At 46.8% G+C, this 27,871-nt stretch overlaps 1 protein-coding gene and 1 long non-coding RNA gene across 6 annotated transcripts in view; one reads left to right on the top strand and one right to left on the bottom strand.

Moving 5' to 3' along the window:
- Window positions 1-27,871, top strand: part of ZFHX3 (zinc finger homeobox 3) — a 1,230,042-nt gene that overhangs the window by 861,307 nt on the left and 340,864 nt on the right. For 3 of the 4 annotated variants that reach the window (XM_075939759.1, XM_075939760.1, XM_075939763.1), the window contains one exon: window positions 17,842-17,981. The exons of the other annotated variant lie outside the window; for it this stretch is intronic. The gene's annotated coding sequence lies outside the window, so the exon portion shown is untranslated. The remainder of the gene's footprint in view (window positions 1-17,841; window positions 17,982-27,871) is intronic. 4 annotated transcript variants of the gene reach the window in all.
- The window catches only part of LOC106732259 (uncharacterized), a 115,355-nt gene that overhangs the window by 14,943 nt on the left and 72,541 nt on the right, over window positions 1-27,871 (bottom strand). The window lies entirely within an intron of this gene.

The following is a 27,871-nucleotide window of genomic DNA, read 5'->3' as shown; positions in this document are numbered from 1 at the left end:
GACCAGGGCAGAGAGTGATTGGCTGATGGTTCCTGGGATTAGATGCAGAGGAGGTAAAAAGAGTACTGTTGCACAGCAAAAACCAGACTACTTGCTACTCATACTCCTAAAAATGGACAAGATTTGTCTGTTGCTGTGACCTCAAATATATTCCATCAATGACCACATCACTGCCAAATATATCTGGAGACTAAAAAGCTTGCGGATATTGCTGAGCTCCATTAGAGTCCACCTGGCAGACACCACAGCTGTCCATTCTCCAAGAGAGGGTTATTGCCTTTTTGTCCACCAAGAGATTCCTCGGGGCTTGGAGATCTCTTACCACCAGTCAAACGTCCTGCTCCAGTTTGAGATCTCAGTCTGGTTCTGAAATGCCTTACAAGACCTCCATTTGAGCCGTCTATCCCTGCATTTGTCAATGAAAATGGCATTCCTGATAGCCATCACATCCGGGTGACAGGTGAGGGACGTAAGAGCTCCTATGGCACTCTCCCTTTCACAGAATTTTCAAGGACAAGGTCACATTATGACCACACCCCAATGTTTTACCTAACATCTCCTCTGAGTTCCATATTAACCAACCCATTCATCTGCCAGACTTCCACCATAACCCTCACCTAGAGAAACAAAAGGCATGCCCTCGATGTCAGGAGAGGCCTGGTCTTCTGTCTGGATAGGACAAAACCCTTTCTTTTATCATTAACTCAACTGCAGAGCACCCTCCTCTTTAACAGGGAAACTGTTCATTAGGCAGCTAGAATGGCACGCCTGTTGTGACACCAGAAATGGTTCCTCCCCTGTGCAGTAGCTGTAGTTCTTCGAGATATGAGTGCTCCGCTACCTGCCCTTCTTCCCTGCTATTTTGGAGAAGGAACTGACGGCTGTTAGCCCACACAGTGCTGTAAACCACAGCAAAGGACACACAGCTGGCTAGCCTTCACGCGCGGGTTGCATCTACCGGATCCATTGGCATTGTGGTAGATTTCAGGATGCTAGGACATGGCAGGGGTGGCAGCCATAATGGTCAACCATGATTCTTCCCCCTCTTCCCTTCCCATATCCACTGTCCCTTAATTCAGCCCACAGGCCATACACAGTACAACAGAGCATTCCATAAGGCCCATAACTCGCATCAACACAATATACCAATGGCCAACTCATTAGCATTTTATCATCCGGTGCACATCATTTCAGTCTAAAAAGTTAGAGTTGGACAGCAACCCTAATTTCTCTCCCACCAATCCCATGAATTGTCAGCTAGATCCCACTTTCCTCTGATGGCAGTATGTGTAGATTTGATTACTAATCACCCTCCCAACTTGGACCAGTGGATTTAATTAAGCAAAAGACATCTTTGAGTGAAACAGCTAACCAGTCTTCAGGCAAATGCTTTGCCATGGAAAAATTCCTTTCATTCTGGACTTTTTAGAGAAGAAAGTGGATTCTTACATGCTGTATACCTTGGCCTTCAAACTAAACTTTGAATATTTGACACCATTGTAAAGTCAATCTTAAAATGTGAAACTGAAATGTGGAGACTTATAAGCTTATTATCTAAACTCCAAGATTTTATAAATAGCTGTCACAGACAAATTCCCAACATCAGATGGCTAGAAAAAGTCCCAAATGAAGAGCTTTGGTGAAGGATGAAACAGAAATGGATAGGACAGGAAATTACTAAACAAAAACGAAGATGGCTGAGACACACAAAGGGGCAAGAACAAAACAGCACAAGATGAGTGTTCATTGGGATTCGCAGAGCAAGAGGCAATGATGTAGAACAAGGACAACTTGGAAATACACAACAGAAGCAGAACTGCAAGCCATTGAAATGACATGTGAAGAAGCTAAGATGGCAGCTGCAGCTGCCAAAGATGGAAGTCGGTGGCAAAGGCCTGAAGATGCACATGGAATAAAAACGCATCATTCAAGTAGATAAGTCATTCCACAGCAAAATGGGGTCTCTAGGAAAGAAGAAAATGATCCGGGAGCTCTGATGCCCTTTCTCCCATCTTGTGAAGATGCATTTTCAGCCAAAGACAGATGCACAAACTGGAAACTATTCAGTGGGAATGCAGAAGGACCGAAAAGCAGTCAAGTGTGTCCACCATATAGTTAAAGATAACTTCCTATTTAAAACTCATAGCATTTTTCAGAGTTAAAGACAGTGCACGACATTTGACCTGTAACATCAACAGCCTCCAGAGGCAGATGGAAAGGAATGGGCTCACAGGCACAGTACAGCCAGTAATTCACTGCAGAAGGCCTCCTGAATCCCTTTGGAAGGAGACAAAAGGCAAAGAAATGCTCACATCAATCTATATTTACCGGAGAGAGACCATGGATGGAACAGGAAAAAATTCTCAGGGAATATATTGCCTTCAGACTCAAACTAAACGCAAAACTGTAATATGTTTATTTTCTGGTTTCTTCAGCTCCTTCTACTTCCAAGCTATAGAAGATGGTCACAGAGCCTAGCCTTGAAATTTATGTTTGTACAGGTCTGAAAATCACTGTAATCCCCAAATTTTATAATTCCTGGTTTGTGCCAATCTGTTTTCTAAAAAATATACCTCACGAGTACAGTGATGACACATTGGATTTGTTCTGTTAGTAGGTACTTGAATATGAAGTGCAAATGTCAATTTTATGATGATGGAACCCCATAGATTTGTTCACCGTAATGGTAGAACCCTTCACCTTATCACACAGGCATTTTATAATGATTATTTAATACTTGTTTGATACCTTATCTGTTAAAACATACTAGGTCTGTTGTAGGGAAATGCAAACTAACATTATTCTGTATGTAAACTGTTTGAAGAATCTTTATCTCCCATAGAAAACATTAAGTAATATACTGATAATATCACTACAAATCACAACACAGAAGTAGCTGGTTTTAAAGCTTTAACATACACATACACGCTAATAGTAAATAATACACCTTATATAACAGGCTGAACCTCTCTAGTCCAGAACTCTCTGGTCTGGAAATATCCATGGTCCAGCATGATTTTAGTTTGCTGGATGTCCACTTTTCATGGATGTGGCCAAGGTTACCATCACCAGTCCTAGCTCTCATTGTTCTGTGCTGTTACTTAGCTCTAATTTACCCCCTAAATGTCCTCTAACAGCCTAGTAGAAGTGTTGGTGATGCTACTAGACAATATTGACATCCCATGGTCCGGAAAATTATCTGGTTCAGAGCTGGTCAGGTCCCGAGGGTGCCGGATTATAGAGGTTCAACCTGTACCAAAAACACCAATTGTGCAAATGACTAGAAGTGATTATTGAGCAGTATTATAAAAGTAAAATGAAAATAAAAATGGAATAACAGGATCCCATTTAAATGGTCCAAAATCTTTTAGTAGCTTTTTTTTTCTAGTTCTTCTAATGAGCTCCAGTAAATTCATTGGTCTTTGTGCAATCCATCTCACTTGGTTAAAATTACTTGGATTTTTTGCAGCCTTCTCTGTCAGAGTTGGCTGAATGTAGAAAAAGCTAGCTGAGACCAGACAGAGTATTGTTCAGCTCAACTTCACCCTCTTAGCCTTTGTTCCTTGTGCCATTTGTACAGTTTTTCCTGCAGGTGTCTGTAATTGAGATCAGTAAATATCTATTTTGATTTATTGTCTTCTCTTACCGCAGTGGTAATTCAAGCAGTCAAACTGAAAGCTGGACAGTGCTCTGTGTGCCTGTGTGGATTTTTTGTCTTGTTTGGCTTCAATTCGATTTTTCTCAATACACTTCAGTAATTGGGCTCTGCTGACACTATCTGTAGAACAGAGCTGTGGTCACAGGTCAACAGACTCCACCTTTAAAAGGACCGAATGGTTAAACGGATAGAAACCAACTACATCATCTACAGTTTACTAAAATCAAAGTAGATAAACCACAAACTGTTGGGATCTGGTGGGTGTCACAAGGAAAAAGGAGCAAAGGCTAAGTCTCTTGTAACTACAATTGTTCTATCTGAATTTGAAAATACTTTGTGTCAGTCTATTATTTCACATGCCTATGCTGGAAATCTAAAACCTCTTGCTACTTGCCCAACTCTATTTACATCATCTTATTTCACCATGCCTTTTGCCGTTAGTAAATATGAGAGAAATGTGTTAACTCTGATATTGATGTTCTGGACAAAAAATGAAGCTTCTTGAAAACTCTCAATGCCAGAAGCAAAGTGCATTCCTGAGCATGAAAGAATCTTGTAGCTGAGTCATGTTTCCTGTTGGATCATTGACCAGAACCCAACAGGATTTTTGAAGATCCATAATTTTGAGATCCATAATTTAAAAATCCATATGGAGAACAGACTAGAAACAACAACCCCTTACAAGCTTTCCCAGACATTTCTGAGAAAAACGGAGATCAGTTCATTGTGTTTTGTTTAGCTTATGGTACGACCCAGACCCTTAAGCATAATTATTCCTCTACTCTTGACATACTGTGCTGAATATAGCGAGGCTATATCTACACTGCAAGGTTTTTGTGCAAAAACTTGCGCAAAAGGCTTCTTGCGCAAAAACCCTACAGTGTAGACTAAACCTTGCTGTATTCAAGGGCTGCGTCTAGACTGGCAAGTTTTTCCGCAAAAGCAGCTGCTTTTGCAGAAAAACTTGCCAGTTGTCTACACTGGCTGCTTGAATTTCCGCAAGAACACTGACTTCCTACTGTCTGAAATCAGTGCTTCTTGCGGAAATACTATGCTGCTCCCGTTCGGGCAAAAGTCCTTTTGCGCAAAGCTTTTGCGCAAAAGGGCCAGTGTAGTCAGCTCAGATTTGTTTTGTGCAAAAAAGCCCCAATCGCGAAAATGGCAATTGGGGCTTTTTTGCGCAAAAGCGCGTCTAGATTGGCATGGGCACTTTTCCACAAAAAGTGCTTTTGCAGAAAAGCATCTATGCCAATCTAGATGCTCTTTTCCACAAACGCTTTTAACAGAAAAGTTTTCCGTTAAAAGCATTTGTGGAAAATCATGCCAGTGTAGACGTAGCCAAGGTGTGGCATGCGGACATAACTCATGCTTTAATGTGCTTGCAGGAGATCTGATTTTGTCTCTTTTTCCTACTGGCTATGTGTAACGAGTTTTGCCCCACCCCACCAAGACGGAGCTTGAATGGTGTAGACGGAGCTTGAATGGTGTAGACGGAGCTTGATCCTGCCTTGAGGGCGGGGGGCTGGACTCGATGACCTCTCGAGGTCCCTTCCAGTCCTATTATTCTATGATTCTATGATTCTAAGACTCCCTCGCTAGGAAGTTTAGCCCTGAAAGGCACAATTCCCAATACTACACCTTCTAGAACGTAATACAACACTTTAAAACCAGCATAACATAACACATGGTTTAAAGTGTGTGTAATTAACCTAACAACGAAACCTACTAACAATGTGTGAAAACTTAAAAAACAATGAATTTGTTTTTTAGTAGCACCTTAGAGACTAACAAAACATGTCCAGTATCAGAGGGGTAGCCGTGTTAGTCTGAATCTGCAATAACGGCGAGGAGTCCTGTGGCACCTTATAGACTAACTGAAGTGTAGGAGCATAAGCTTTCGTGGGCAAAGACCACGAAAGCTTATGCTCCTACACTTCAGTTAGTCTATAAGGTGTCACAGGACTCCTCGCCGCTTTTGCAAAACATGTCCATGGGGTCATGAGCTTGCATGGGCACAACCCACTTCTTTTGTTAATCTTTCAGGTGCTGCAGGACTATTTGTTGTTTTTAAGTTTTTCCAGTTACAGACTCGCTCACTCCCCTCGAAAGCTTTTGAACAATGTGTAGTTAGTCTTGGAGATGCCTGCGCTGTCACTTGGGCTACCCTGGAACATCAGCAGTTCACATGAGGTCGCTCCGTGTGCTGGTGCGCCATTGTCTCAGCCTGCTACATTTGCATGTTTGAGACCATCATGGGCAACATGGCAGACTGGGTGTCCCTGAGCTCTCTCCCTTCTGGAGACTGGAGGGTTCTTGTTCGTGTGGTGTGACAAATGTGGAGCACTGCGGGCCAGCCTCGTGTCATGCAACAGCTCCTTTGCAGCTCCCAGGATCCAAGAGGTCTTGTTTTCCCCTCACCTCTCTCTGTACATTTGCAAGTCCCCAGCGACTCTGCCGTCAGTCTCTACAACCCAGGCCTTCTCCTTTTCAGATTTCGGGGCCATTTCATTGGTGCTGGTGTGTGATTCAGTAGTGCTAAGTACAGACTAGAGTCTGGCTCTCCAGCCTTTTTCAGCAGTTGCTTTATTATCCTGAGATCATTTTTCACCTGTTACATTTCTAAACCCAAAATTTGCTGTAAGTTGCTTAACTCCAGCCCACTAAACTTGAGCCCATTGTCCGCTACTAGTCTCAGGTGTGCTCTGTCTTACCAAAATAGAGTTGATACGCACAATCACAAGTGCATCCTTTTTTCCAGCCACTGTAAACAAATATATGCTTCCTTTCCTCCAGCCGTTCCATTTTTCCTGTACCTCTGACATGGGTTCTCTCATTTGATTCTTGCCCATATTTTTGGCAGGTAGAAGCCTTACTAGCTTCCTCAGTGTTGCTGTTCATTTGAGGCCAGAAAAAAAATCTCTGGCCCTTCTCTTATGTTTTTCAGGCCTAAATGCCTTTCCATGATCCCTTTAACATATTTGTTCCACTTTAAGACTCACGTTCCTGATGTCTGTAACAAGGTGCACCACACTGGTGCAGCGAGAGCTAACAAGTTTCTCGGGACACAGGAAACCACACCCCTTGGCTACGTCTACACTGCAGGCTTCTTGTGCACTGCCATGTGCTTATGCGCAAGAGATCTGCTTTTGCGCAAGAGTGTCCACACTGCCATGGATGCTCTTGTGCAAGAAAGCTCTGATGGCCATACACAGAATGGCCATCAGAGCACCTGTGCTTTTTCCAATAGGGGTTTCTTACACAAGAAACCCCTGTTGTCCGTCCACACACGCCTTTTTGCACAAGCACTCCTGCGGAAAAAGGCTTATTCCTCGTAGAAAGAGGAATAATGCTTGCGCAAAAAGCCCTGTCTTCTGACGATCCACTGTACTTTTTCTTGTGCAAAAACGCGCTTGTAGTTTGGACACTCTGTGAGTTTTTGCGCAAAAAACAACTGTTTTTGTGCAAAAACTCCGCAGTGTGGATGTGGCCCGTAGCCCCTGCCTGATCTGTTATTAGTGAAGAATGGGTTCAAAAGGGAGAAACTCAGTCTGGGCAGACAGAGCAAGAGAGCAGTTGAGTCCCACACCCTCCTACAGAGGGGCTGTCAAAGACTGGGACCAGGCCTTATGGCTAAGTCGCAGCAGACCCTGGGCCGTGGATGCTGAATTACCAGAGCCAGAAGGAAACCCTTGGAGGGTGGCCCAAAAACACTTCCCAGGGGACCTCGAGAAAACCAGTAGTACCCACCAAGGGATCCAAAGATGGGGTAGGAAATGGCACAGGAAGTAGGCATGGGGCATGTGCTCCTAGGCCATGCAATTTTAACAGCTGTTTCCTTGTGTCCTAGATTGGAATCCAGAGCAGGGAGGACCTGTGCTCCCCAGCCGCCAACTCTTGGCACTGGACCAGAGACACCAGATCCCACAGCTTGCCAAGGCAGTCACTGACTCTCACCACTGGGTGGTACAGTCTGGAGTATTGCCACTAGGTGGTACTGCTGGCCTTAGACTCAAAATCCCCTTCTAACAGTGTCTTTAGACAAAAGGCCATCTAGCAATGAGAACTCCCCCTTGAGTTTACACTAGGAATATTCTGTGCTGGCCATCTTGTGCTAACAGCCTTCTTCATTTTAGCATATTGACACTCAGTTTTTGTTAGTATCCACTGCACTCCAGTTTTGACCATAAGGCTTTAAGGACTGTACATTGCCTTCATGCGGGGAAGCATTTGTGGACATGTAGTTTTGCGCTTACCCGCATAGTACCTCAGGACTGGGGACTCTTTAATTAAATCCTTTTTGGTTTTTTAAGCTCATTAAGATTCACATCCCATGTCCATTCAACATCTTTGCACAGGAGCACTCTCAGGGTACGTCTACACAGCAACATCATTTTGAAATAACTTAGTCCGTGTCTACACAGCAGGCAGTTATTTGAAATAATATCAAAATACTGTCAAGCTGGAGACCTTCTTACTCTGATTCCTATAATCCTCATTGTATGAGGAGTAAGGGAAGTTGGAGTAAGAGCACTCTATTTAGAAAGAAGCGCTATGCAGAAGCTCCCAGTTTTGAAATAAGCTATTTTGAAATAAGCTACACAATTGGCATAGCTCAATGGGTGTAGCCTATTTCGAGTTAAGCCCTGCAGTGTAAATGCACCCTCAGATTGCTGGTTTGGGCAGCTACATTAGCATGAATTTCCCTGTATAGTTCAACATTCTACATGAATCGTTGTACCCCTCCCCTGTCTGTTGGGGCAGGCATGTTGGTGACTGCCTCGTCCTTACTGCGATCTCCCTGTACGCTCTGTCGTGGTAACATCGCCTCCTGCGTTGTCCATTGCTCTTGTGAAGAATTTGGCTGAGCTGCTGGTGCTGTTGGCATACACTGCTGGCATGTGCAATGTTTGGGAAATGGAACAGTCCATTGCCTTTCTTGCATCTTTTCCCATATGCTAGGCATCACCTTGGCTGTGCTGCTTTCTGTGGACATCTCCAAGGAGGGGAGTTCAGATCTGAGCTCGGTTTATCTTTCTGCCATGGGTCTCTTTTCTCGTACTGTTTTGGATTTTCACTTATGTCCATGGTGTCAAAGGACTGTCTGTCCTCCATAATCTGTCCTGGGGATTAGTGGATGAGAAGCTGGAGATGAGACAACAGTGGGCCCTTGTAGCCAAGAAGGCTAATGACGTATTAGGGTGCATTAGGAGGAGCATTGCCAGCAGACCTAAAGAGGTGATTATTCCCCTTTATTCGGCTCAGAGGCCACATCTGGAGTATTGTGTTCAATTCTGGGCCCCCATTACAGAAAGGATGTGAAATCACTGGAGAGGATCCTGCAGAAGGCAACCAAAATGCTGAGGGGGCTGGAGCACATGACCTACGAGAAGAGGCTGAGGGATTTTGGCTTGTTTAGTCTGCAGAAGAGAAGAGCGAGGGGGGATTTGACAGCAGCCTTTGACTCTCTGCCAGCCCTAGGATTCTATGATTCATTCTGTCCTGGGTGACTCCTTTTTTGGCAAATTCCAGTCACTTTGTCAAGAATTAATCCTGGGTAATCTGTTAGGTTCTCGCGCTAAATGTTGTCTTCCAGATTACAATCACGTTCTGGCCTCTGAACTGGAACGTCAATAACTCCGGTCATCTGGAGAAGTGGGCTGTGCCCACAAAAGCTCATGAAGCCATCGACATGTTTTGTTAGTCTGTAAGTCAAGGGGGCAGGGGACTGGACTCGACCTCTCGAGGTCCCTTCCAGTCCTAGTATTCTATGATGCTATGATTCTATAAGGTGCTACAGGATCATTCATTGTTTTTAAGTTTTTCCAGTTACAGACTCACTCGGCTACCCCTCTGAATCAGGGATTTAGTTATCCCTCCAAAATTGCAAGATTGGCTCTTCAGCGTCACATCAATAACAAAAAACAGGACTGTGTAGCACTTTAAAGACTAACAAGATGGTTTATTAGGTGATGAGCTTTTGTGGGCCAGACCCACTTCCTCAGATCAAATAGTGGAAGAAAATTGTCACAACCATATATACCAAAGGATACTATTAAAAAAAATGAACGCGTATGAAAAGGACAAATCAAATTTCAGAACAGAATGGGGACGGAGGGAGGGGAAGGGGGGATGTAAATTTCAGCTGCACCAGACTAACACGGCTACATTCCTGCCATCAATGACGAACTCTTCTCAGGTTTCACCTTCTTTTTGTCCTCTAGTTAAAATCATCTCTCCCAGCATTTGTACATGTAGTGCAGTACTTGTGAAATTGCTGCAATACTGCATCATAGTTAGCATCTTCTGCCTGAGTAATCAACTGTTGTTAAACACCTCAAGTACCTTTGAACCAGTTATAGTCAGAGAAGGCCACCTTCTCCCTGCCTGCCCTTTTGCTGGTAACTGCTGCTTGCCGATAACGAATGAAGTGCTTTTTCATACTCCTCCCGATGTTTATCACCTGTCCCAAGGCACCAGCTCTGGTGGGACTTTTATCTGCCCCCTTTGGAGTATTTCTCAGGCCCCTTTCGCTGTGGGTGGCGAGTGGTGTTGAGTGAGCAGTGCTTCTAGTGCTTGCAAGAGATCTGTTTTGTTCTCACTTCAGTTTCAACTGGCTAGTCACAGTAAGCGTTGCACATTGCCGTGGCTAGAATCTCTTCCTGGAAGTTCAGCCCCCAAGTCACAGTCTCCAGTGCCACACAAGTATAGACAGCGTCTCCACTCTATAATCATTTAGCACAAAAATGTGTTTTCGTCTAAGTGCTCTGCATTGAGGCTGGGCTGTAATACCAGTTGCATTCTCTTGTTTGTGTCCCGCTTCAAAAAGGAAGCAATGAGGAACATTGCATTGAACTCTGATGAAATGGGAAGGCCCAACAAGACACGAGGAGGGTTGGAACAGTGTGATCTCTGAGGTGGTGAGGCCAAGCATTACAGCTACCGGGGAGTGATGAATTCCAGAGGAGCATGCCCTCCGATGCATTTTACTGGGATTATTAAACAGCGCTATCAACACTGTCATGGAACAGGAAATAGAACTAGGTGTTGAATACTTGGAATATTATGCAGCATTTTTATAGGAAGAACAATAACCCCTTATGAAAAGTGAGATGAAGTCAATCTTTTTAAATAGTAAAATAAAAAGCTAAGATAATTGTAATCTGTTGGGTCGCACTCTCCTCTCCATTCTCTACTGCTCTCTCCCTGTCTCCAGTATTTATGTACAGCACTGGAATGTCCATGGCAGAGCTGGGAAGGGACCCTTGATGTCCTGAGGCCTCGTCTAGTTCCTTAACCATGAAACAACCCTTCCTATTCCGCTCCTCTCTCCTGCCATTTCTGTTTTCAAAGCCAGCTGTGGACTCTCCTCTTCCCATTTTACAATGATCTTGGCTTCTGTCCCCTGCCACTCCATATCTGGCCTTTGCCTCTGCTCTCCCACTCCTGGCCGTGAGCTCCTGCCATAGAGATTGCAGGCCCGGGCAGTGTCTTTGGGGTCCCTGGTGTAAATGAATGGCTGTGTTCTGTTCCATGGAGGAGGGCTGCCACAGTTCCTCCAGGAACCAAAAACACTGGGTAGCAATTTAGGGAAATCAGCCAGGTTGTGCACCCTCTGCCTCCCGCAAAGATGTACCATCTCCCGGAGAGCCTCATATAGCCTAGTTCTAAATGGATTCTCCAGAGGCCAACAGACAATTTGAATTGATGTGGGGGTCTCCTTTCTGATCCAGCAAAGAGGACCTGCTGTCCAAGGGGGGATCCACAACCCCCCACATGACTGATGTGTGAGCTCTGTTAAGCTGCTAGTATGCTCGAAGGGGGTTCAGTCATCTGTCACAAGTGCCCCTGGCTTAGTGTGTGCACCTGCGCCCTGTCGTTATGTTTGTGATAGGTCTTCAGCAACTCAGCCCTCCATCCTAGCCACACACGATCTGTATGTAACACGAGGCAAACCCCTTCCAGGTACAAGTCCAGCCAGGGTCTCTCTCGGTGTCCTTGGTAATATCTCTTGGAGTAGAGCGGTGGCCCTGGCTCCTTCCTTGGAGGAAACGTCTTTGCCCTCTCGGGGTCTTTCTGGCCGTAGTCGTTCAGCTGGATCACTCTAGTTTAGTTCCCTGCTACGGGGTGCCTCGCGGTCTAGGCCGCTTCCCCCAATAGTTAATGGGGCATTAGGAGCACCCAGGCCCGCCCTCAACTCCAGGTCCCAGCCCAGGGGCCCTGTAGACAGCAGCTGTCTGCAGTGTCTATTTAAATAACTGCAGTGCTGCTATTATTCTCTGGCCCATTCCCCCATGCTCCCAGCACCTTCTTCCCCTGACCTCAGGGCCTGTTCCAGGTGAATCCCAGCAGCCAGCCCAGAGCACCATCTGCTTCTCCTCCAGCTCCACCAAAGAGCTGAATTGCTCTAGCCCAGCAGCTCTCCTTACACTAACTCATAGAAGCACAGAACTCCAGGGCGGCAGAGACCTCAGGAGTCATGGAGTCCACCCCTGCCCAAAGCAGGACCAACCCCAACTAAACCATCCCAGCCAGGGCTTGGTCCAGCAGGGGATTAAAAACCTCCAGGGATGGAGATTCCACCCCCTCCCTAGGGACCCATCCCAGTGCTGCCCCACTCTCCTCGGGAAGTAGGACCTTTGCTGGATCCTGATTGGCTGCTTCCCAAACAACCACACAAGGCAGCTCAGAGGCTCTTTCCACCAGCCTTCTCTGGGGCGGGGAGTGGCAGGACCAGTATCCACCCTGTCACATGTCCACATGGGCGTTTGTTGGTTTTAATATATTTTCTCTGTATGCTTTGACCTGAAGAATCAAAGCACTTGCTCGGAAAGAGCTGTGTGGTATCTGGTAGCTGCTGCCAATGGCACTGTTCCTGGTCCTCAAAGAGAGAGCAGAATGGGGGGGCTAGCTCTTTTAGGTCGGCAGCGTGTAGACCTGGGCCGCACACAGGTTGGCAGCGTGTAGACCTGGGCCACACAGAGGCTGGCAGCGTGTAGACCTGGGCCGCACACAGGTCGGGCAGCCCGTAGACCTGGGGCGCGCACAGTTCGGCAGCGTGTAGACCTGGGCGCGCATAGGTCGGCAGCGTGTAGACCTGGGCCGCACACAGGCTGGCAGCCTGTAGGCCTGGGCCGCGCACAGGCTGGCAGCCTGTAGGCCTGGGCTGCGCACAGGCTGGCAGCCTGTAGACCTGGGCCGCGCACAGGCTGGCAGCATGTAGACCTGGGCCACGCACAGGCTGGCAGCCTGTAGACCTGGGCCGCGCACAGGCTGGCAGCCTGTAGACCTGGGCCGCGCACAGGCTGGCAGCCTGTAGACCTGGGCCGCGCACAGGCTGGCAGCCTGTAGACCTGGGCCGCGCACAGGCTGGCAGCCTGTAGACCTGGGCCGCACACAGGTTGGCAGCATGTAGACCTGGGCCGCGCACAGGCTAGCAGCCTGTAGACCTGGGCCGCGCACAGGCTGGCAGCCTGTAGACCTGGGCCGCGCACAGGCTGGCAGCGTGTAGACCTGGGCCGCGCACAGGCTGGCAGTGTGTAGACCTGGGCCGCACACAGGTCGGCAGCCTGTAGACCTGGGCTGCACACAGGTCGGCAGCATGTAGACCTGGGCCGCGCACAGGCTGGCAGCGTGTAGACCTGGGCCACACACAGGGTGGCAGCCTGTAGGCCTGGGCCGCGCACAGACTGGCAGCCTGTAGACCTGGGCCACACAGAGGCTGGTAGCGTGTAGACCTAGGCCGCACACAGGTTGGCAGCGTGTAGACCTGGGCCGCGCACAGGTTGGCAGCGTGTAGACCTGGGCCGCGCACAGGTTGGCAGCGTGTAGACCTGGGCCGCACACAGGTTGGCAGCGTGTAGGCCTGGGCCGCTTCAGAATACCAGCAGCACCTACATTGTCTGTGCCTTTGTTACCAGGAGGAGTGAACTATCAGCTAGAATAGCCACTGTCTGTGAAAATGGTGTCTGTGAGTGTTTTATCAGCCCTGCTGCCAATATGCCTTTGGGAGGTGTGCCCCTTCCACACTGGTAGAATGCTTGAGCCAGATAAGGATGGGAAAGAGGGGGACCCAGGATTACATGTACAAGGAGGTCCAGCAAGCCAGTTTTGCAAACAGCTGTGAATATTGAAGACAGCTTGGAGAAGGAAAAAGCAGAGGAGAGTCCCAGAAGTCCCAGCAGGAAAAAGAGAGGGAAAAGCATCAGGATGTAATAAGGATTCTGTGTCAGATGCTGCAGACTCTTGTAGACCTACAGACTCAAAAGTCATGGGCTCAGCTCTTTTTCAGGCCCTGGAGAACTCCACGATAGCACCTCCCTACACTCCCCCTCAACATTTCACATGGCATCAGCGGCTGCATCCTCACCTCTATCATGCCATCTTGGGTCACATTAAGGACAACCTCAGTATCACGTACACTGACCTGTGATAGCTGAATGTGTAGCTAAAAGGGACAGGTATATTCTTTCCCCTTGTTCAGTTCTGTTCCTTTAATTTATTAAGTTTTTTTATGTATTTGCTTTTAAATTCTACAGATTTTTCTTTGCACTGCTTTTGTTACTGAATAAAATTCTACTATTTGGAACATAATTCATCTTTATTAGTTCATAACATATGATACAGAGTGCCTAGCAGTTCTGAAAGCATCCGCTTATTACTGTACAGTGGAACACAGCTCACAGGATCAGTGACAAACACGATGTAATAGTCATAAATGTGCAGCAAGCACCTCACAATTCATGAGTGTATTGACAGTGTTATAGTCAAGTATCACACAATTCCTAATAGGCCCCAAAACAGAAGGGCCAGGTAGAGCACAAAACACCACAATGTATTACTGTGGATCGCTGTTATAGTGCTCTTTTGAAGCCATACACATTGAGCAGTTCTAATGCGTTTTCTGTTCAAACTCAGCAGACAGCTGCTTCGTCTCTGCCCTCCGTTCCAGCCGCAACTTCTGCTTTGCTTCATAGCTATTGTGCAGGATACACCGGGCAGCTATAACCATTGAGACGTCTGTTTTCATCAAGAGCCAATCTCATGAGAGAAAAGAGCCACATTACTTCAAGCTATCCAAAAGCACATGCCACTCTCATCTGCACCTGCTGAGCCAGTAGGCGAATCTTTCCTGGGGGCAGTAAAGATGGCCCATGTGAGCCAGGGGAGCAAGTGGCAGGATGGCTTGCCCAGAATCATTATTGGCAGTTCAATATCTAAGTTTCCACAGTGTGACGGCCGCTCACTTCTTGCTGGAGGGCGGATGCAAACTCGGCACCTGGACCCAGGAACATGGCCTGGTGCATCTGAAAGTTCTGCAGCTGCAGCTTGTCATCCCGAGCTTTATGCTGAGGCAGTGCCAGCAATCAGTGCTCCTTTCCTGGGCCCAGAAACAGCACTTCGCCCTGAATGCGCAACATTGCTAATGAGGCAGGGATTTAAATATCCCGTGCTTCGTTAGCATAAACATGGCCGCCGCTTTTTTCCTAAACGGAGCTTTTTAAAAAAAAACGGCAGTCTAGACGCGGCTCTGTCGAAAAATAAACCCTTTTTCGAAAGATCCGTTAAACCTCATTTTTTGAGGAACACAGGCTCTTTCGAAAAAGGGTTTATTTTTGACAGATCCGCGTCTAGACTGCTGGTTTTTTCGAAAAAGCTCCGTTTAGAAAAAAAGCAGCAGCCATGTTTATGCTAATGAAGCGCGGGATATTTAAATCCCTGCTTCATTAGCAATTTCGACGTGCCTAATCTACATCTCTCTGTCGACAGAGAGGTGTAGTCTAGACACAGCCTGTGTGTCTGTGTGTGTGTGAACGCTACAACCTTAATGATAAGAAGGTAAATGAAAGAATCCAGCTACACAGTATTTCTTTTTAATGGGGGCTCAGTCTACTTGATGTTAATTTGAATGTTTGTACTACACAGTTCTGATTGACTGCCTTTGAACTTTCTTGCATGCAAGTAATTTCCTCAGGTGTCCTATATTCAACACAAGGAACGTGTCACCTTAGTCATGCTGGCTCATGGGTTTTTAGCAAGGCATGAAAATTATGAAATACAGACATTATTGGATGGAGACTGTTGTACTCTGGAAAGATGACCCCTTGTTCTTAATCACCCCTGTGACCAAGAATTTGGTGTTGATTTGTTTTTAATGATAAGGTTATTAATGTTTCAGTATTGGAAAATCTGCTACCTATCTGCTTTAGAGTTTTCTATATCATTTATTGTTGTAGTAGTTAAGTAAATATGGAAGAAGTGTGTTTTAAGGAGGGACTTGAAGTAGAGACATTGGAGATAAGCTAGTTTTGGTCAAAGAGGTCGTTTCACAGTTGTGTGAAGGACAGATTGCTATTTAGTGTCTAGAGTAAGCAACTACGTGTCAGGCCTCCTGGTTTTACTGTGTACTTCCTGGGTGACCTCAGGCATGTCACTTCACCCTCTTTCCCATTTACAGAATACAGATAAGACTTGTATCACAGAAGGGGTGTGAGGCTTAATGGATTAGTGGAATTTTTAAAACCTGGAAATCTTTGGCTTGCAAAGCACAAAATATTATTGTCAAAGCTATTGTCAGGCATAAAATGAGACCCTAAGTGCTTTGGGTCATTCGCAAGTCCATGGCACGTTTTCACCAGGGCAGTGGTTCAGTGTCCTCACCTAATTCCATTTCAAAAGGTGGTTGCAGAAGAAATTAAAAGACTGGAAGAGGATCTGTCTGGATCCACTATAGCTTCCAACTCCACCGGCTGCAGGCTCCACTGCCCTGCTGGCCCTGCTGGCCAACTCTGCGCCCAGCTGCTTGCAAACTCTGCACTGGGGCACTCTAGTCCAGCAAGATCCTTGGCCAGACCAGACCTCAGATGTTGCTGGACCAGCGAGTCCCAGACCACAGCGGTTCAACCTGTAGAAAACAGACAGCGCTTCAACCGTCTGAAAATCACATGTAGCTTCCATTGATGGCAGAGGTTTAGGGGGCTTATTTCGAGGTCGGACTCAGGTTATACATTGATTTTCTTGCTTGCCCCTGCTCGGTTTGTCCAGCTCTGCACCCATTTCCGAGCACACGGATGCATATGAAACTGCCACATCACAGAGCTATGGCTGAACCTGATTCCCCAGCACTGCTCCGATTAGTTTGAGGTTCTTGTCAGCTAAGGCTAGTGTGCTCCTGAGACTACAGCCTCCTGCAATATCATCTGTGCTTCCCACGGTGCTGTGCTGTATGTTGGAATGACAGGCAACAGCACAGCTCAGACCTGGGGAGGGAAAGAGCAAAATTCTGTAGGCGCTAGCCAGTGAAATTTCCATCAAAGGGGGAGAGAGAGGCGGGAACGGTGGTGTTGGGGAAAGGAACGGGCACTTCAAACACTTTATTAAGTGTCAGTGACTAACAGATCAGCTGAGTGGAGCCTTTGGAGAAAAATGAAATAATTTGCAAACAGCTTGGAGAAAGTGTGCATCAAGGATAAAAAATGTTAAAAATAAACTGTTAATATGATAAACTAGGAGTGGATGCTACAAGCTGTGGCATGTCATGACTCTCAGGAAATACAGTTCTGAAAAAGTACAAAAGACCTTCAGTAAGAGGTAATGAGGCGCATCTAATTATATTTAAGAAAGAACAGCAAGAACTGCTTAGGAACTCACACAACCCAGCCCTTTCTTCTCTCATAGGCCAGCCCGAATTCCAGTCCCGCAGACACCGTTATTTCATGAAGGGTGAGGAATTTGGAGAGCATCACAGAAAACAAGGTTGTTATTTTCCCATAACTGTGAAAAAAATAGAAAAGGCTTCCTTGTCTGTGCTCTTCCTCCTCCCAGTAATTCACATCAGGGAAAAAACAACCCCCCTTCCAAAAAAAAAAAAAAAAAAAAAAAAAAAACCAACAAGCCAAAATAAGCCTGACCACCATGAGAAATGAAGCCCGTCTGAATGACATTTGACACCATCAGGCCACAGCTGAAGAACAAGGGAAAAGTTTTCGGACGACTGTCACTGACCCATAGTCCCTCACTCCTAACCTTGCTCTCCAACATATGTTTCTCATTTCCTTGCTTATAGCTGGTCCAAGCTAATGATATGTGTTTTGGCAGCCGTCCCGTGCTTGGCATACTGCCTGCCTTGTTCTCATTGTCCCAGCTACTTACAGAAATCCCTTTCTCTGTCTTTTTCTCTTTTTTAGAAAACCAGCTTTAAGGAACAGTAAATATGCAAAACAGCTTTCCCTCTCTCCAGCTACCATCTTGAATACTCCAGTTCCCCCACCCCCAACCAAGCACATCCTCTCAGCAGAGGCATGGAGAGGCTGTCCATGTGGGAGAGGTAAGGTAACATAAAAACAGTGGAAATTCGACCAATTGGCCGGCTGGAGTCCTGCATTGCTATAAATACGAAGAACACAGCTATTTTGGGGGCCGATGGCATGGGAAAGGTCTGCCCGGAATCTTGGCTATGTCAGAGAAGACAGATCTTTCGAGCAGACATGGGAAGAGAGACTCAGAACAGGATAGAGGAGGGGAACAACTTGGCAGCTGCCTGGACTGATTAAAATAGGAATGACAGATGCCAACATATTTGGTTCTCTGCCTGAGTAATCAATAAAGGGCTGTCAAGGGCTCAAATGGCACAGGAGGGTAGGAAGGATGGTCTAATGCAAGGGTAGGCAAATTCCAACCAAGGGGCTGGATCCAGTCTGTGGAGTTATTCTCTGGCGGGCCCCCACCTCCATATTTACCTGCACCCTCTCAGGTATCGGGCGATCACAGCTCTCATTGGCTGCAGATTGCCGTTCCTGGCCAATGAGAGCAGGGGGAAGTGCTATTCCAGTCCATGCCGCTTCCTGCCACTCCCATTGGCTGCGAATGGCAATCCGCGGCCAATGGGAGTTGCAATTGCCTGATACCTCGGAGGTGCAGGTAAATATAGTGGTGGCCTGCCAGGGACTAATCCTGGTGGGCCACCCTTTCTTATTGCCCATCCCTGGTGTAGTGGATAAGCTAGTGATCTGGCTCAAAGACCTCTGCTCAGTTCCCAGCTCAGCCACAGATGAACTATGCTCAAGTCATTTAAGCTGGATAAGACTTTCCTACCTCACAGGAGTGGTGAGGCTTAAATCTCTTAAGCATTGTGAGGTGCTCAATTACTCTGGTGACAAGGATCATACAAATACCAGATACTTAGGTGCTTGGTTTTGAGCCTATGTTGGTGAGGGAGGGTGTGTCTGATGAGATGGCGGGGGGGGGGGGACAGAACGCTCCATTTTACTGCCCCCTTATTGGAGAGAACTGGGCGCCCGTTTCAATCAGGTCAGTTTTTCATAAGATTGCTGCTATTTGTCAGACATGAGGGCAGCCGGACCTGGTTGACTAAGCCAACACATGCACCTGTGTCAAGAGACACTTGAGCTGCGGCTTCACAGAATCTTGTGCTGGATTCACACTTTACGGTGCGTGATAACAAAGCCTGCAGCAGACAGATTGTGCTCAGAAGGCAGAGCCCTTTGGGAAGAGGAGGCTGTAGTGGAGGTCCCCGGAAGGAAGCTGGCTGCCATTTTGGAGGGTGCAGGATGTTTTCCCCTCCATGCCCGGCTAACTCTGCTGATGAGGTAGAGTGAGATTGGGCTGATGGCTCCACTGCCTGTTGGGAGGCTGGCATCACAGTGCCTGTACGCCATCGACACCAGCTGGACCTTGTGCCGCAGGAAAAGGGAGAAGGAGACTTTTAGTCCTCCTGGCCTGCTGTGCGTTGCAAAGGGTCAGACAGCCTGGCCTCCAGTCTCTTTCCGGGATGTGGAAAGGCTTCCTCTCGGTGTGTTAGGTTGAGGTTGTTTGTGCGCTGGGCTCTAGTCTCATAGCACAATCAAAAGTATTTCCCAATTGGTTCAGCTCTTGCCAGTCTTCCAGAAATATTTAGTGCCTTCAGACTCTAACCCTTCCTTGGCACATGCGTCTACCCTGGGGAGGCTTCCGAGGGAAGGGTGGCCCTGCGGCTTGCCCTAGAAAGCATCCAAGATGGGATGCAGAGGAGCCATCGCGAATCATGCTGTGCTGGGGCCGTTCTTTTGGAAGCCAAGGTCCTACTAGCTCAAATGGCTCCACTGATTTCCATGGCCTCTGAAAGCCCTGGGCACAGTCAGTCCCAAAGGTAGGCAAGGGCCCAGGCAGCTGGGGCTGTGTAGGTTAAAATCAGCACCCTATACAAATGATCTGATAGACTGTTCCAACCCTGAAGCACTCGTATAATCCCTGTTTACCTGGTGACTGTTGAATTCAGCACTACTGTAATTTTTGGCTAACATTACAGTAATCTGGATTGAGGTGACAAAGCCAAGAATGCCTGTGGGGAGTGGCAGACATGAAAGAAAAGGCGGCAGCTTTGTGGCCAAACACAAAAGATCGAAAACACACTTGGTACCACTCCTACCAGAACAAGCAGCAGCTGCTCTGCATTTTAACAAGAAATCCAGGCTGCGCGACTACATTAAAAATGGCAGGCATAGCTCCTCAGAACGGGGGCTGATAACACTTCAGCACGTCTTCGGGGCACTTTCCTGACAGGATCAGCATGATTTCTAGTTGACCTGATGAGTTTCAGGGGCTCTGTAAAGTGAGTCAGCAACAACTGCAGGCCAAAGGTACCACAGGCAGATAACATGGACATGGCTTATCCCCAGGAGGAGATAAGCCAAGAGAACCAGTGCAGAGCCTGTACTATTCCAAGGTCCAAAACTAACATTGCTCGAGTTAAGAAGTCCCAAGAACTCCAAATGCTGGCAGAGTTGTTCAGCCACAGCCCTCTCAGTAACCTTCTCCAAAAGGGAGGATTTAGCTTTTCTCCCCAGCTAGAGAGCAGCAGACGCACTCTGAGTTACTGTGTAGACTCACCCTTCTTTCTGCTTTTTTGCTTTATTCGTGGGATAGCCCTGCCAAATGCCATGAAACTCTAGCACAAGCTCACTTAGGGTATGTCTACACTACAAAGTTAGTTCAAACTAACTTTCATAGGCGCTACACTAGCGCTCCGTTAGTTCGAATTTAATTCAAACTAACGGAGCGCTTAGTTCGAACTAGGTAATCTTCATTCCACGAGGATTAAGCCTAGTTTGAACTAGCTAGTTCGAATTAAGGGGTGTGTAGCCCCTTAATTCGAACTAGTGGGAGGCTAGCCCTCCCCAGCGTTCCCTGGTGGCCACTCTGGCCAACACCAGAGAAACTCTACTGCCCCCCTCCCGGCCCCGGCCCCGGCCCCGGACCCCTTAAAGGGGCACGGGCTGGCTACGGTGCCCGTGCCAGGTGCAAGCCTGCCAGCACCCAGCCAGCAGACCCTGCACCTGGCACGGATCGAGCCACCCACCCGATGCCCCCCAGCCCTCCTTCTCTTCCTGGGACCAGGCTGGCGGCTCCCGGGAGCTTGCCCGGGACCGCAAGAGGCGGGCACCCGCCTGGGCTAGTGCGGACATCGTGGACCTTGTCCACGATCTCCGCACTAGGCACAGGAAAGTGGCCGGCTTGGGCAGGATAGCTGCTAGCCTGGCCACCCAGGAGCAGGTGTGCAAGAGAATCAAGGGGGTCCAGTGAGACCCCCGACCCTGAGCCCTGAGCTTAAAATGGCTGTCCTGGGTCAGACCAAAGGTCCATCTAGCCCAGTAGCCTGTCTGCCGACAGCGGCCAACCCTAGCGACCCTGGAGGGGATGGACTGAAGACAGTGACCAAGCCATTTGTCTCGTGCCATCCCTCTCCAGCCTTCCAAAAACCTTGGGCAGGGACACCACTCCTGCCCCCTGGCTAATACCACTCCATGGACCCAACCTCCATGACTTGATCTCACTTCCCTTTAAACTCTGTTCCAGTTCTAGCCTTTGCAGCCTCCTGCAGCAAGGAGTTCCACAGGTTGACTCTTTGCTTTGTGAAAAAGAACTTTCTGTTACTAGTTTGAAGCCTGCTACCCATTCCTTTCCTTTGGTGTCCTCTAGTCCTTCTTTATGGGAACTAATGAAGAACTTTTCTGTATGCACCCTCTCCACCCAACTCCTGCTTTTAGAGACCTCTATCCTGTCCCCCCTCCGTCTCCTCTTTTCTAAGCTGAAAAGTCCCAGTCTCTTTAGCCTCTCTTCATATGGGACCTGTTCCCAACCCCTCATCATTTTAGTTGCCCTCTCCTCTCCCAGCCTCCCTCTTCCCCTCTCCCACCTCCTTTTCCCAGTCTCCCCCAGTTTTGTTCAATAAAGACAGATTCCATTTTGGAAGACACGTTATCTTTATTTTGTACATCAATAAGAAGGGGGGCTAGGGAAGGGTAAGTAGAAGGAGGAGAGGGAGGAATGGGGCACGAGCCCCCGATGGGGAGGACTGGGCTGGCTCTGTGGGCTTCTGGGGGTGGAAGCTCTCCTGCAGCCTCCCAATTCCCCCCTCTCCCCAGATGGCAGCCTGCGGCAAGTGCAGCCGGGCTGATGGCCGAGTGCTGTGATGTGCCCAGTGTGGGCACTCAGGGCACTCCAAGCCAGGACTGCTTTGCAAGCGGGGCACCCCTGAGAACTGTCTGTCCGGGGTGGGGGTCGGGTCCCTTTAAGCACAGCCCTCGGCTAGCCTGAGGCAGCAGCTCCACACTCTAAGTCCTCCTCTGATGCCCTGCCGGCACTGCTTCCGGCCATCCTTAAGCCTGGTTCAGGGTCCACTTAATGTGGACGCGCTAGTTCGAATTAGCAAAACACTAATTGGAACTAGTTTTTAGTTCTAGATGCGTTAGTTCGAATTAGCTTAGTTCAAATTAACTAATTCGAACTAAGTTAGTTCGAATTAGCACTGTAGTGTAGACGTACCCTTGGTTTACCTGCATTCTAGAGTGTTTTGCGTAGAATTTTTTAGCCACATCCCCATGGTCTCTGACTACTTTCAGCCCCACCTCCCCAAATCATCAGGAATTAATCTACAGACACATCAGAGCCCAGGCACATTTTAACAGCTTTTCTATGTAGTGCAGCTGTAGGTGGGTCAGTCCCAGATGGGTGAGAAGAGATCACCTCACCCACCGTCTCTCTCACCTCTTTACAGAGGCACAGAGGGCCATCTCCAGCAAAAGTCCCAGGTCTTATCCGCCCAAGAGCAGCATGGAGCTAAGGACCAGTCTACTCAAGGAAGGGTTTGCCATTTTAGCTACCAGTAGAGTTAAACTGGCCAAAGCCTCGTAGTGAAGATGAAATGATAGCGGCATAAAGATCTGTGAGTAGCATAGGTTATCCTGCTATGAGAACGTTTCTATCGCTGTTCCTGTGCCTGCACTAGCATTTTACTGGCATCCTGATGCTGGCAATGTATCAAGCCTCTGACCAATATAGCTCTGCCAGCAAAGCTTCTAAAATAGGCCTGCCCTGGCTTGTAGCTCATCGTCTGCAGCGCGTCCCTCTAGTAGCAGTTGCAAACTATGCATTTGGCCTTGTGAGGTACTGGACGTTAGTACTGCGTAGCCAGCGTGTACTCAGCACGGTGACCATGGAATGTTTCCCTTTTCCTTCTGTCCTTCGCAATCAGTCGATAGTAGCCATGCGATCAGCTGCTCCCGGGCTTGGCCTCACTGAAGCCAGGGAAGTTTTGCGATAAACTGAGGGCCTATCAGTTGGAAGTGACAGGAGGAGAGAGATCTGACCATAGTGGCTGATCGCAGGGTAACTAGGAGCCATCACTGTGATGCAGCCTTGAAAAAGAGCAATGAGGCTGCAGGCAAGGTATTTCCAGGAAAGACGGGGAAGGGTTAGTGCATGCACACAAGGCACTGGTGAGGTCTCATCAGGAATACTGGGTGCAGTTCTGGTGCCCATTGTTTAAGAAAGATGGATTCAAATGGGAACAGGTACAGAGAAGGGCTTCTAGGATGATCCCATAACCTCCCTTAGGAGAGTGTGGCTTGGTTAGCCTACTCCAAATAAAGCTCAGGGGAGATTTGCCTGCTCTCTAGCCATGAACCAGAGGGATAAACCCAGGGGAGGGAGAGGATTATTTAAGTGAACTGCTGGTGTGGGCACAAGAACACATGGCTATAAACTGACCATCACAGTTTAGGCTTGAGCTTGGGTGAGGGTGTCTAGTCATCAGAGGAGTGAAATTGTGGAACAGCCTCCCAAGGGACACTTCAGTACAGCTTCCAGTAGCAAGAATCCCAGGGGCTGGAGACAGGGGCCAGCAGGGGAAGCACTCTGAGTTATGCAGGGAATTCTGTCCCGGGGCTCTGCCGGGTGGGTCCTGCCTACGTGTGCAGGGTCTAACCGATCCCCCGATTTTATTCGGGGCTGGGAAGGAATGTTCCCCTGGGTCAGATTGGCAGGGACCCTGCGGGGGTCACCTTCCTTTGCAGCATGGCACATGGGCCATTTGCAGGTTTAAACTAGTGTAAATGGCAGATGCACAATAACGTGTGCCCTGTGTAGGGCACCAGAACTACTAGGGACGCTAAAAGATCTGTTGGTGGAAGTAGGGTTTATGGGTAGCGCCAGACCATAACAGCCAGAATGTCTGTCTCCGGGCGCACTACCCAAACTTCCCCTCCCTTGCAGGGCTTGTGAAGAAGCTAAAATAGAGAGACTTAAAGCAGCCCCACGCTGTGCCTGTACTGGAGGAATTCTTCCACAGTTCTTGGGGGACTTCTGGGCCCTGTGTGGCACCAGAGCAGGGCCTAGGGGCCAGGCAGGGGTCAGAATCTGTCCCTGTACATTTAGGGTTTTCCAAACCTATCACGAGCACACACAGAAATAGTTCTGCTGATGGTACATTTCACATAGAGAAAGCTTTTCCAGATGCTGTGGCAGGTGTCAGACCAGTGACTTTTGAAACTGAAGAGAAAGGAGATTTAGCATCTAAATGGTTAAAATATCACCACATTTCATTCCTCGTAGGTTGCTCATAAACATTCAGCAAAGCAATTTCACTCAATCACACACATTAACTGCTTAAGTCCCCTCTCCAAGGATGTGGATTGTTATTTTATGCCAAATGTGCTGTAATTATGTTTGACAGAAACTTAAATACGTGGTTTGTGGGGCAAGCAGGAGATGGATTTTCCTTTTTCCTCTTTGTAGAATGAACAAAATAATGGGCATTTTTAAGATTCCCTATCTTTGTACTTCTTGTTCATTTTCTTAAAACCACATGGGTCGTCTGTGGTCTGCTTTTCTTTCCAAGGCCAGTTTCTTGTCAATGATTTTTTATAAAAGCTTAAGAAAAACTATCAAAACTTTCATACTGCACTAGCTGCATAAACTACATCTATGGAAGCTTTCATCAAAGGCCAGAGGTATTTGAGGCAGCATCCACTGGTGGATAATGGACTATTATGGGATCACGAATGGAATTTGTTTGTCAGTTTGGCCAGATTAATGGGAGTCTTACATTTCTAAACAATAGTTTGGACATTCTGCATTTCCCAGTGTTATCGATTACCTTGATATGCATTTTATCATTCACTGCACTTTGTTGTTAGCAAATTACCTATTTTCAAGGCTGAAGGGCCCTCCAGTGACTTTGAAAGCTGACCCTACTCATCATTATTATTTGATACAGTTATTTTTGTGATAGTAGCACCCACATTGGGAGAAGTGTTTCCTTGTGCTTGGAGCTGTGCAAACACACAAGACAAGGGGCCTGTCCTAGAGAGATTACTATCCCATTTTAGACCAAATACTAGGAAGAATAACAAATAATAGGGAGCAAAAGAGGTGGGGACGAGAGTAACAGTAATAAGATCAACTTAAAAAAAAAACAAATAGTCCTGCAGCCCATTTACAGACTAACAAAAAATGTAGATGGGATCATGAGCTTTCGTGATAATGCAGTTACATAGACAAAGAATGTGAACAAGGTAGCTCAAAATCATTTAAAATTTTTTTTATTATTATCTTTAAAATTCCTTCTGTGCTCCCTTAAAATCTCTGTCTTCTCTAAAATAATTGTGACTAGTAACTTCCCATGCTCAGCTTGAGACACCTTAAAGGGAACTGTTTTGCAGCAGGCTCACTGCTGTGTAGAACATAAAAGACCGGAGGTTGTATTATGAAAAGCAATGACTCGCAAAAAGGCATAGATATTATGATGGATAATCAATCAAACATGATCCTCCTTGTGCAATGTGGAGGCCAAGAGGCTAACACTGAACTTGTATATACACTGAGTAGGAGTAGGGAGGCGGTATTGTCTGCATGTGCCACTGGGGAGACGGTTACTAAAATGGTGAAGCCCATTGGTGAGTATGGTTTTGTTTGGTATCCACAACTCAGAAGGGATGCTGAAAAGAGCTCCTAGAATAAATAGCTCAGAATTAATTCGAATTAAAAGCCACTTTAAAGGGAAAGACTACGAAGCTCAATCTGTTTGGTCTATCCAAGAGAAGAGATGAATTTATTATGGTCTACCAGTGCCTTTGTGGGAAGAACGTTTCTGAGGAGAGAGGGCTCCTTACCCTAACCAACAAAGGCACAGCAAGGCTTGTTGGCAGGAAGTTGAAAATTGATAAATTCACAGTGCACATACAATGCAAATGTTTAACACTGAGGCTATGTCTAGATTGGCATGATTTTCTGCAAATGCTTTTAACGGAAAAGTTATCCGTTAAAAGTATTTGCGGAAGAGAGCGTCTAGATTGGCACAGATGCTTTTCCGCAAGCACTTTTTGCAGAAAAGCGTCCGTGCCAATCTAGACGCACTTTTGCGCAAGAAAGCCTCGATCACCATTTTCGCGATTGGGGCTTTTTTGCGCAAAACAAATCTGAGCTGTCAACACTGGCTTTTTTGTGCAAAAGCTTTGCGCAAAAGAACTTTTGCCCAAATGGGAGCCGCATAGTATTTCTGCAAGAAGCACTGATTTCTTACATGAGATCGTCAGTGTTCTTGCGGAAATTCAAGCGGCCAGTGTAGACAGCTGGCAAGTTTTTCCGCAAAAGCAGGTGCTTTTGCGGAAAAACTTGCCAGTCTAGACACAGCCTGAGGGTAATAACACCATTGCCATAATTTATCTGAGGACACACATAGATTCGCTCTCATGTGAAGTCTTTAAATCAAAACTGGATGTCTTTCTAGAAGGTGTACTATAGCTCACCCACAATCCTGAGTTTGATGCAGGAATTACTGGACGAAATTCTCTGAGTTATGCAAAAGGTAAAGTAGATGATCAAAATGGTCCCTTCTAGCCTCAACATCTATTAGTGCAATTCTTGTTCTTTCCAGGAGAAAGCTAAAAAGACCCTTGAGGAATCTGTATAATCTTCACGGAAACAGAGACAGTTATTAGTTCAGTACCAGAAGTCCTATAGGAAGAAGCATAGGAAAAAAACTATCTACGAACCTTTCTGGTATGTTCAGACATATAACTGCTTCTTGAAACCACTTCTCAAATGAACCAGATATAAAGGGGGAAAAGAGACAGAAAGTATGACTATGTCTAGACTGCAGGCTTCTTTCGGAAGAAGCTTTTCCAGAAGAGATCTTCCGGAAAAACTTCTTCCAAAAGAGAGTGTTCACGCTGCAAAAGTGCATTGAAAAAGTGATCTGCTTTTTTGAAAGATAGCGTCCACACTGAATAGATGCTATCTCGCATTTTAGCTGTGATTACTATGGATGGAGTGGCCATCCGGGAACCTGTGCTTTTTCCTCTTTCCTCTTCTTTCGAAAGTACCCCTCTCTTCCCCATCCACACACGCCTTTTTCCAAAAGAGCTCTTTTGGAAAATGGCTTCTTCCTCATAGAATGAGGATTACCAATGTCAGAAAAAACCCTCTGTTCTTGCGATTTTCTTTCAAAAGAACGCAATTGCAGTGTGGGAGTAATTGAAGTTTTTTTGGAAAAATCGGCTGTTTTTCTGGAAAAAAATACTCTGTAGTGTAGACATACACTTTGTGGTAAGCTTCATAAAGCAATCATCCCTCTTCTTTCTTGCAAATTTTGCATGAAGTAAAAAAGTTGATAATTTTCCCATTCAGAAGCCATGATCTGATGTATGTTTGTGGCTCAAACTTTCTGACAGCTAACCAGTGAACAAATAAAGGGATGGCAAAGATTTCAGAAAAGCCTAAGAACTCTTGTTGTTTTCCAGCTAAACCAAGAGTGACTAGAAGACATAAAAACAGACATCCTTTTTTAGCTAATTATCATCCAGATGCTCAAGGACAGATAACTCATATATAGAAGGAAAATGGAACAAACCTAGTGGATTAGGGTCACAGAATAATTCT

This window comes from Pelodiscus sinensis, chromosome 12, assembly GCF_049634645.1.
Source record: "Pelodiscus sinensis isolate JC-2024 chromosome 12, ASM4963464v1, whole genome shotgun sequence".
NCBI lineage: Eukaryota > Metazoa > Chordata > Testudines > Trionychidae > Pelodiscus > Pelodiscus sinensis.
This window is presented reverse-complemented; position numbering and strand designations above follow the sequence as displayed.